Source organism: Topomyia yanbarensis, chromosome 1 (assembly GCF_030247195.1).
Source record: "Topomyia yanbarensis strain Yona2022 chromosome 1, ASM3024719v1, whole genome shotgun sequence".
Lineage (NCBI taxonomy): Eukaryota > Metazoa > Arthropoda > Insecta > Diptera > Culicidae > Topomyia > Topomyia yanbarensis.
This window is the reverse complement of record NC_080670.1, coordinates 86,273,601-86,283,005: the sequence shown is the minus strand read 5'-3', so window position 1 is coordinate 86,283,005 and position 9,405 is coordinate 86,273,601. Positions and strand designations below refer to the sequence as shown.

The 9,405-nt window shown below is 41.6% G+C and overlaps 1 pseudogene; it reads right to left on the bottom strand.

Annotated features, from left to right (window-relative positions):
- Positions 1-3,650: 3,650 nt before the first annotated feature.
- Positions 3,651-7,038, bottom strand: LOC131696327 (F-box/WD repeat-containing protein 7-like; annotated as a pseudogene).
- Between the last annotated feature and the right edge of the window lie 2,367 nt (positions 7,039-9,405).

Below are 9,405 nucleotides of genomic sequence, written 5' to 3'. Positions count from 1 at the left end.
TTTACGCCCACTCCCAACGGACACTGTGAGCCAGTTTGATTTCTTTTGCGAGAAATTTACGTACTTGGCGCACTATTTTGTATCCTCAAACAAACCGACCAAGTAGGCATCACTGGCTTCATTACCGCTGAGTTTTGTAAGCGTAGCTCGACTTTGAAGTAATACACAACATTACGAACCAGACGCTAGAATGTTAGCCAGCGGATTAGTTGCTCCGTTGCCCTTTAGTTGGGGCGAAATTCTTGCAGGGCGACAGTTCCTGATCGGATTGCGATGAGTCACCAGTAGCTGGGGCACTTTTTCGGACTGTCATCATTGCCAACTGCTTTCCTCCGGTGGACTGGCTGCTTGCTAGTGCTTGAACGAATACGAATGATGAAAAAAACCGACCGACCAATATTCATATATGAACACACGAGAAAGCACTACTATCGCTCTCTCGCTCGTTTTCGTGCCATTCCTGTGCCTTTCCTTTCCGTTCGGCTACCAATACTAGCATAACCAAAACGATTCTGTCTTTCCATCGCCTTCAATCTAGTGACCAGTGCTAGCAAACTTGCATGTTCAGTTTTTCAATAACAACATTCCAACAATATTTTCAAAGAATGTTGCAGATTTGAAAAGAAGGAAGGAAAAGATTTTCACAAATTTGAATTCTTTTGTCTTATTTGTTAGCGCTGATAAAGGCTATTTAGTTTGCTACTAGCAAGGAGCTGCACAAACAAATCGATTTATGCAGTTAATCAACGGAGGCTGCCAAATAGTTCGAATAAAAGCATGCGACTAGTGTACTTTGCACGTTCTATATTTTATCAATACTAGAGAGGATCAATAAAATAATTCAAATTGTAATAGCGACATGCAATTGTGGCAACACTGGTCATGGGATGATGGGAGAATACGCACATTCGTTTTGGTTATGATGGTATTAGCAGCAGAAAGGAATGGAAAAGCAGTGCACGAAAACGAGCGAGAGAGGATAATTTAAATTCTCTTTCTTTCTTTCCGCACATCGTATTTCTTATATAGCTTTCTGAAAATTATTTGTTATGCACCATAAAATCACAGAGAACAGACATCCATGATCGAACAAAAATATTTAAAAAACATGTGTAAACATTTGAATTAATATACTAAAAACACTAGCGCCGCCACACCAACCTATCCCAACTATCCGTCAAATCGATTCCGGAATTGCTGGGAGAATACGCACATTCGTTTTGGTTATGATGGTATTAGCAGCAGAAAGGAATGGAAAAGCAGTGCACGAAAACGAGCGAGAGAGGATAATTTAAATTCTCTTTCTTTCTTTCCGCACATCGTATTTCTTATATAGCTTTCTTAAAATTATTTGTTATGCACATCCATGATCGAACAAAAATATTTAAAAAACATGTGTAAACATTTGAATTAATATACTAAAAACACTAGCGCCGCCACACCAACTTATCCCAACTATCCGTCAAATCGATTCCGGAACCGGTTCGAAATCCAGGATGGATTCTGCATGGAATCTAGCTCAAAGAAAACAACCGATTCCGACTCTATCGGTTGACGCATTTGAGCTGGAATTCATGCTGGAAGTCCAAATCGGTTCTGGACTAGTTTGACTGGGTAGAGGAATAACCGCTGTCAATTCTGTCGCACTCAGCCACAAAAAACATGACGACAGTAGCGCACCTGGTTTAAATATCCAAACTACCTTCGAAACCGTTACAGATTTTACACAAGTTGAATGCTGAAGATGGACGTCTGTTCTCTGTGATAAAATGTTAATTTCAGTTTAACTCTTATTAGAACACAACTAATTGGTACTGAAAAGAACTTTTTTTTTGTTTTATTGCGGGAGCATAATTCAGACGCAGTCCCCGCGGACACGGTGAGCCAGTTTAATGTATTTGGCCTGAAAGTTATGCGCTTGGCACACTATTTTGCATCCTCGAACAAACCGACCAAGTAGGCATCGTTGGCTTCTCGGGGCATCATTACGACTGAGCTTTGTAAGCGTAGCTCGACTTTGCAGTCCTGCACAATCTCACGACCCAGACGCTGGAACGATAACTTACAGATTAGTTGCTCTGTTGCCCTTTAGTTGGGGCGAAATTCTTGCAGGGCGACAGTTCCTGATCGGTAGTTGGTTGCGATGAGTCACCAGTAGCTGGGGCACTTATATTGTTTTATGGTAGCAGGAAGCCGCCATCTTGGATTTCAAAATGGCACCAATCATCGGTTTTTATCTTCTACTAATTACTACCTTTGAAATGACCCTCATATTGATAGTGGTTTTCAGTGTTTTGTGGTAGCCGGAAGCTGGCATCTTGGATTTCAAAATGGCACCAATCGTCGATTTTGATCTTCTACTAATTACTACCTTTCAAATGACACCCATATTGATGGTGGTTTTTAGTGTTTTGTGGTAACCGGAAACCACCATCTTGGATTTCAAAATGGCGCCAATCATCAATTTTCGCCTTCAACTAATTACTACCGTTTAAATGATAGCCATATTGATGGTGGTTTTAAGTGTTTTGTGGTAACGGGAAGCCGCCATCTTGGATTTGAAAATGGCGCTAATGATTAATTTTCACTTTCTGCTAATTACTACCTTTCAAATGACCCTCATATTGATGATGGTCTCCTCCCAAAAGTGAGGAGGTGCACTTTAGTCCACTTTGGGTAGGATTCTACCCAAAATTAGGTAACGGCTGGTAAGCGTGCAGTTAAACTCATTCCGGAACCGGTTCGGATTTCTGAATGGAGTCAGTATTAGAGCACTCTAGTTAGAGTGTGGCCAAGAGGCCATGACCAGCCCCCTGCTAGGCAGCCATTTTGTCCTAGCCAACATCTGCCTTTGTTAAAATCAAAACAACCCAATGCTATTGCACGGGTGACGTGGGCCTAGATGCAGCTAGGCCCATCATATGTTGACTACTGTCAAAGTCCGTATATCTCCATAGCGGATGACAGGAGTGACACCCTCCTGGCCATGACGTATCCAAACGAACATGGAATTTGACGTATACACAATAGAAATACGTCAAATTTCATGTTCGTTTGGATACGTCATGGCCTCTTGGCAGAGATGCCGGGTACTTTTTTCAAATGTCTGCAATAATAATTTTAAAAGTCTGGGAAGAACAAAAAATGTCAGGAAAGCTAGTGTAACCAAAAGCCTTTATATTCAAAAATCTGTAAATATCTGCAACCAAACTAAAAAATCTGCAAGTATCTGCAACCAAACTAAAAAATCTGCAAATATCTGCGTCATCGAAAAAATCTGCAGCTTAAATTAAAAGTCTACGAATTTGCAGACTTGTCTGCAAATCTGGCATCTCTGCCATTATCAGGCCGATGATCGGGCCGACTAAGCCCGATCAGAGCAGGATATCGGGTTTATATCCTGCAATTTTGCACCATTTGCATAAACCGCGTCAACCTTCGAATATGCCAAACGCATCGACGTAATCGAACCGACGTAAGCCCGATGTCGAACTATAGAAAATCGGGCGATCGTTGTGTTCCTTATTTTGGTCTTCTTCTTCTTGTTTTATTCGTTTGAGTTTTCTTCTTTTCAAATAAAAACAATAACAGCACTATTTTTTGCTTCGGAATTTTTATTAACGTCAATTTTTTTTAAAGTACTAGTCCTTACAATATTTATAAATTTTTGATGTATGCATGTAGGGTTAGTGTACGTGCAATGGCACCAGTTGTTTGTTCCTCAGAAAAGTACTAAGGAAGGTATTAAGAGTATACTTGTTCAAACTTATCAGCATTTCAAGCAGACACCTTCTACATCAAAGTCGAGAACCATTAGTTTGGTTATTCCGTACCGTTGCGTGACCCTACGGCACAAATTAGGTTGCGTGTCGTTGGCTCTGATTCATCACACACCACCAGAACCGCCCGATTCTAGTGCAACCAGGTTACGATGAACTCTCCAATTTTTACGTACCACAGCTTGACGGTACCGTCGTCGGAGCTGGTGATTACGAAGCGGGAATTGAACTGCAAACAGGTGACAGCCGATTGATGCTTGTTGAGGCTAGATAGCGTTTGCAAGCACTGACCAGTGATGATATCTCAAACCGTGACGGTCGAGTCAGTATTCCTCGATACCAGAATATTTTGCGGAGCTGCATACCGGATGTTAAACCCTGGTGACCCATCAGAGCAACTTCCCATTTCCGAGTCACATACGCGAATCGACGTGTCCAGCGAGCCATATACGACGTGAACACCATCAAACTAGCGAGTACAACCGATGAGTGTGGCCTTGAAGCGTATGGAGACACTCTTGTCGTTCAGGATTCCACACCCTAACTATGTAGTTGTAAGCTCCCGAAACTACTAGCCTACCATCGCCTTCAATGTGCGTTCAGTACTGCCGGAGATGATTATGTTGCTGGCCATTTGTGACTTTGAGTGTATTGTTGTCGGAACCGGATACAATTCGGTTGCCGCATAACTGAAGGCACGTGATAACGTGGTCGTCGTGAACTTTTAGTGCCATAGCCGTACGAATAGATCTCGAGCGCCACTTCAACTCCATGATGTGTTGTCGCATGTACGCCGCTTTCCATTGAGACGAAATAGAAGGCAAATTGCCGGCACGGCCCCGTTTCAGGCGGTTACCTCCCATCGCTTTCATCATGTTGACAGCTTCCTTGCGTTTTTCGGCTAGGAAACACCAATTGCGACAAGTTTGAGCCGCACGGAGAAGATCTTTTGGTTCCAGGTAAGACAGCACTTGAAGTGTGAGCTCCTTCGATAGAAATGAAAAATCTCGCTGGAATTGGGGTCCGATAACCTTCATCATCTGCCGCACCTGGGTCGGGTCGCAATGTTCAATCAACAGATCTAGTGCAACCAGCCGTTCGACGGGAGTCCATCGCTTGAATTTTTGCAACCAATCGTTTACCTCGGGAGGAGGATTATCTTAGGGGTCTTTCGCTCTCCCATCGTTGAGGATGTTTGCGTTGTAGTAAGATTAGATGAACTGAGTAAAGTTCTCGGCGAACTAGTACTATCTAAAGCTAACCGTTTACGTTTACTAAAGATGAGGGACTCCGAGCTTGTGTTGTCACAGTGATTCCCCATACCGCCTACGATTTCGGATCCTATAGTACGATCGGTGCTGCTTCCGAACAACGCCCGATTTTCAGTCAATTTGCGCTTCCGATGCAGTCTTGGTGTATGTGCGTTATTTACTGTAGTCGCCGTGCTTCCGGAGCCGGGATCATGAGCGAGAATATCTTCCGCAGCATCCACGTGAGCAACGTCTCGTGAAGGCCGTTCGTCCTCGCTGCTTGCAAGACCGCTGAGGCCGGTGCCACCAGGTCCTTCATCATCATTGTAATCTCGGCATTTGCAAATTTCCGCATTCGATCCTTCCTCACAATCGGCCCAGTTCATCTAACTGTTAGTGTGTACCATCGACTCGATGATTTATCGGATGACTAACTTTGCTGAGCTAAGCCACTGTACGTCGCAGTTTAAAACCAAAACATCGGGCTGAGTATGTTCGAACAAACTTGTACCCCAGATTCTGTAGTCGAGAACAGAAATTGCTGCCGGTGGGCGAGTTGTCGCTGGTACCATTCCGAGCGCAATGCAAATGGTGCCTAGAACGTTTTCTTCTACAGTCGACGACACCGATACGTAATGTATCTAAGCTGGTCTTAGATTTTCTTCAATCGCTTGAGTACTCCTTCTTTGTCAGGAATCAGACTACATATTCTTCTTTACAAAATGTCTTGATAAACTACTTCATTATATAGGCAATCATCAGCGTACCTTGTATCAACGATGAGAGCATCTGAAGTAAAAAGCATAAATTGAATTCATGCAAAAAATATATATCATGGAACTCACAATCAGCAAATAATGGAAACCTTGGACACTGTTAAGGATTTCGTTTCCAATATTAGAAAGTATTTAACGCAGTGTCCACTTTAGACCGGTGTCGATAGCAAGTGACATGTATTTGGCATTTCTGTTTTCACAGTATCCTTTGGTTTGGTAATGAATGGTGAGTAATCGAGGCAGACAATGTTTGGCATATTTGGATGAAAAGGGTTTACGGTCCTGATGAATACGGTTTCTTGATAGGCGTCCAAAGCAATCGACTCATGGGCACGTATTAACATGGCACGATCTTTCGAGAAGTCGATAATTTCGTCACTAGTCAGTAGCTGCATAATCAATGCCTGATCTTCGATTTTAAATAATTCAGTGTATTGTTGTCGGAACCGGATACAATTCGGTTGCTGCAGAACTGAAGGCACGTGTTAACGTGGTCATCGTGACCTTTTAGTACCATAGCCGTAAGAATAGGTCTCGAGCGCCACTTCAACTCCATGATGTGTTGTCGCATGTACGCCGCTTTCCATTGAGACGATATAGAAGGCAAATTGCCGGCACGGCCCCGTTTCAGGCGGTTACCTCCCATCGCTTTCATCATGTTGACAGCTTCCTTGCGTTTTTCGGCTAGGAAAATCCAATTGCGACAAGTTTGAGCCGCACGGAGAAGATCTTTTGGTTCCAGGTAAGACAGCACTTGAAGTGTGAGCTGCTTCGATAGAAGTGAAAAATCTCGCTGGAATTGGGGTTCGATAACCTTCATCATCTGCCGCACCAGCCGTTCGACGGGAGTCCATCGCTTGAATTTTTGCAACCAATCGTTTACCTCGGGAGGAGGATTATCTTAGGGGTCTTTCGCTCTCCCATCGTTGAGGATGTTTGCGTTGTAGTAAGATTAGATGAACTGAGTAAAGTTCTCGGCGAACTAGTACTATCTAAAGCTAACCGTTTACGTTTACTAAAGATGAGGGACTCCGAGCTTGTGTTGTCACAGTGATTCCCCATACCGCCTACGATTTCGGATCCTATAGTACGATCGGTGCTGCTTCCGAACAACGCCCGATTTTCAGTCAATTTGCGCTTCCGATGCAGTCTTGGTGTACGTGCGTTATTTACTGTAGTCGCCGTGCTTCCGGAGCCGGGATCATGAGTGAGAATATCTTCCGCAGCATCCATGTGAGCAACGTCTCGTGAAGGCCGTTCGTCCTCGCTGCTTGCAAGTCGATAGCAAATAGCGATAGTCTGCGACCGATTTGATTAACCCTCTAGTGCCCAATTTTTTTTTTGGCTTGAAAAATTTTTTGGAGGTGGGCTTCGTGATGAGAAAAACGAAAATAATGTTGAAAATTCTTGAACGTAACGTATTTTTCATTAAAGCCTTAAAATAAGTAGGCCGCCTAGAGGCGGTGTTGGGCACCTGGGCGAATAAAAATAAAAACTTTTTTTTCCTGGTTACTTCAACATAAGCGAATACAGATGGTTGCTTATATTTTGGACTCCATCAGAACGCAAAATGCCTAAACTGTAAGGAGTATTTCTCTAGTGCTTTGGTTGTTTAATTATTGACTTCAAATTTATAGTAGGGGAGTCCGGGGTCTGCTGGCGATGGTTACACTTATCATGTTTTATGTTTTTAATTTAAGAAGATCGTGTAAAAGTGAATATGTTGCATAAAAGAGCAGACTGTTAGCTGCATTACAGAATTTTAAATATGTGACGCGGGAATGTCGCCAATTTACGACTATACGCACTATGATGCCACCTGGCCTTTTTTGATGATAAAGTATGGATCGCGTGAGATGCTTTTTGAATAAAACTGCAAATCAATCGAGACTTGTTATTATTTTTCAGCCCCAATGCTCCTGCATTTTAATTTCGGAGCACACTTTGTATTCAAAAGCTAAACTTTCGAAATTCTTCAGGTGAAATTCCGAAGTAAACAAACAAAAAAAAAACAAACAAAAAAACAAATTTTGCTTGTGGTTACATATACGGCTAAGGAAAGTTGTTTTCGCGCGCTATCGAAAAATCTAGTCATTCGTGGAATAGCTTTGAACTAGCCCTAAACAACAAAAATGCTGAAATTTAAAAACTATGCTTAGGGTAATGAGCGTATGTTCGCCCTAACCATGTAAAACCGTTGGTTAGAGCGGCGTTAGCCATCTTTGTTTAACGTATTGGTTCAAATGGCGATTTTTGATATTATAATGATTCATAAGAAGAAAGCAAAGATATTGGTGCCAATTCATACGCATTGCATCAATTGTATTCCGAGTAATTAATAAAATGGTGAGGCACCCTTCCTAATACGACTAAAGTAGGCTCTTCACTTTAATACGCTCGAAAACTCAATATCATTTACAACGTGTACGAAACAGAATTTAATGCAACATAAACACATTGGAGAATGGATTAAACAGTACTCGGAGTGCAGAACTAGAGACAGCACCATATGTCTAATTCAAAATGAGAAAAAATATTCCGCCAGCTAGCCCCAGACTCCCCTAAATATTATTAAATGATAAGAATATCCATAAACACAAAATAATTTTTTTCCACGTTTTCGTCGAGTTTTCAACTTTGAGCTTCAATTGCATTTGACAGAAAGCTACGAATATTCAAATAATGTGTGTGTATGAAAGGTGTGAGCGTTGGGAAGAAATGATAGTGCGGATGACAACATACAATCATGTTTTAGTAGTTTTATTTAGATTTTTATAGAGACCGCCTAGAGGCAGTGTTGGGAACTAGAGGGTTAATACCTATGAATAAATAAATAATTAAAAATTATAATACGGAAGCAATGTAGTGTAATTTATTGATTTACCTAGATGGCATAATCGAGTTGATTTTAGCATGCGTTTCGATCCTTTTTGTGATTCATGCGCAAGTGCATACTATCGCGGAGTCGTCAAATATTACGGTCCTGATGAATACGGTTTCTTGATAGGCGTCCAAAGTAACCGACTCATGGGAACGTATTAACATGGCACGATCTTTCGAGAAGTCGATAATTTCGTCACTAGTCAGTAGCTGCATAATCAATGCCTGACCTTTGATTTTAAATAATTGGTACTTGAAACCACCAACTAGATGCATTTTCTACAACTTGCAGCAAACCATCAGTGTAACCTGTGTAATCAATGAGAGCTCATGTTGTCAAATCACACTGATAATATAAATTCGTAAATATAATGAAATCGAACATGCAATGCACGAATCCATTCGTCGTTTTCTGCAACGAATTATTTTCGTGCATTGTAAATAGTAGGTTTCGTTCATTTCATGTACAAGAATAGCCGCTTGCTGAACGAAAGCTTTCGTAAATTTTACACATTTAATGTACACTGCACGAATGCTTTTGTTGATAACGACATTATTTTTCGTGAATAAAACGAAATGTTTTGTTTATTTTAATAAACGTGTGTGTATATTACGAACGATTTCGTTGGTCGCACGAATTCATTTCGTTTATTTTAGAAAAGTTTGCCTCTTGTTTTCATTCGATCTTTTGGGATCGATGTTTGACAACATCGATTTTTT